Here is a 1,679-nt window from a genome sequence, read left to right on the forward strand (position 1 = left end):
TGCAGTGGTGAGTTTAGCAATGGAGTCCAGTATGAGGACCACATATACGGGCTTATCCCCAGGGTAGTTCTCCACCTGTGATGCATCAGAACAGTCCTAACAAAAACAAACCAACAAAAATCCTCTGGTGTGTGAAACTGAAGCACCGCTATGCGACAGCAGCAATCTACACAATGGTTCAAGGACAGAAATATCCAATTACAAGTAGGAAAACTGTTTCACAGAGAAAGTCAGCCTAGTCCTGTCCTCAGCCAAAGGATCCCTTTCAGCACCGCATTTAGCCACCTTAAATGTGAGATGGTGCCAAATGGTCAGCACCCTTCTCTCAGTGTTTTTTTGCTTAATTCCTCTGGACACTAATCCTCTGTTAAAACCTGTGCCCTTGTACACCATTAGCATCAACAGAGTGGAAGCAGTGGGAGCCTCTGCTGCTCCTGGCACAGCCAGGACATCCCACTCGGGACTCTGCAAGCGTTCAGAAACAAGCCTGAGAACTGCGTCCTTCAACTTTATTGTTCTTGAAAGCTATACCTCCAAGACACCAGTTTTGTGGCTCATTACCACGAATCTATAGCTTCCTACCTTGTTAGCTTTGATATTTTTCCTTGCTCCACAGGACATGTCACCCCTTTTCACGCGAATACTGTGCTTTATTTGAAGCTACTAGACTGCTTTACCTTTCAAACAGTCTAATCAATTACTATAATTGGGTAAAAGCAAATAGGTCCAGCGTGTATTTTGCAACTCATCYTATCCTGCATCCTGAAAACTTCACCATTTTTACAAGCATATCCTTTATTAGACTATTTCTTTGCAGTATGTTTTTTCCTTCATATATTCCAAAGATGAACAAACCCAAGCCAAAAATGTATAAAGGCAGTATAACTTCCAGACTCATAACTCTCTCAGAGCAACCACCTGCAAAAGYAGCTGCATGAGAAGAGAAAGGTTATTTAACAACATGACTGATTTAAATCACATTTCATACATATGTTCAGCTTTTTCTTCTGATTTCATATRGGTGGTCTGTGAGTGAACAAGGCTCGAGCCTGATGTTGCTCAGCTACCCAGCTAAACCACGACAACAATTTCCCTTTCTTAGATTCTACAAAGTGAGCTTAGAAGAGATTTAACAAGGAAGCTGTAGCACGTACTCAACTGGCTTAAGTTCACAATACATTTACCAACTTCCATCATCTAGGGATATGCTGCATCCTTAAGGTAATTTATAGTACCTTCAATCTATGAATCCTACTACAATAAAGACAAACCACATTCTGAAGAGAGTAACTTCAAGACCCTTACTGTGTCTGGTTCATTCACATTAAAAAAATAAATCTACTATGACAAACAGTAAGTCATATAGAAGCCCCCTACACTGCCCTTAACAGGCTTGCAATTTAGACAGGAGGTAGTGGTTATCCTGCATGAGTTGCATGGAAGAGATATAGATGAACCAATTGCATATATGTCAAAACACTACTGGTACAGCAAAGAAACTTACAGAAGAGAATARTCCCAGCTTCCAATGAAGGGAAAAAGGGAGACATGGTGGACATTCATTTGAAATAAGACAGACAGACAGACAAGGGGTAAAAGGAAAAAAAAAGAATATGGTGACTTTAAGTGCAATTCATTCAGAATCTCTTGAGAGGTAGGCCAGTTACGAAGTGCTTTGC

Source organism: Nothoprocta perdicaria, unplaced genomic scaffold (assembly GCF_003342845.1).
Source record: "Nothoprocta perdicaria isolate Ctin4 unplaced genomic scaffold, notPer1 scaffold_8, whole genome shotgun sequence".
Classification (NCBI taxonomy): domain Eukaryota; kingdom Metazoa; phylum Chordata; class Aves; order Tinamiformes; family Tinamidae; genus Nothoprocta; species Nothoprocta perdicaria.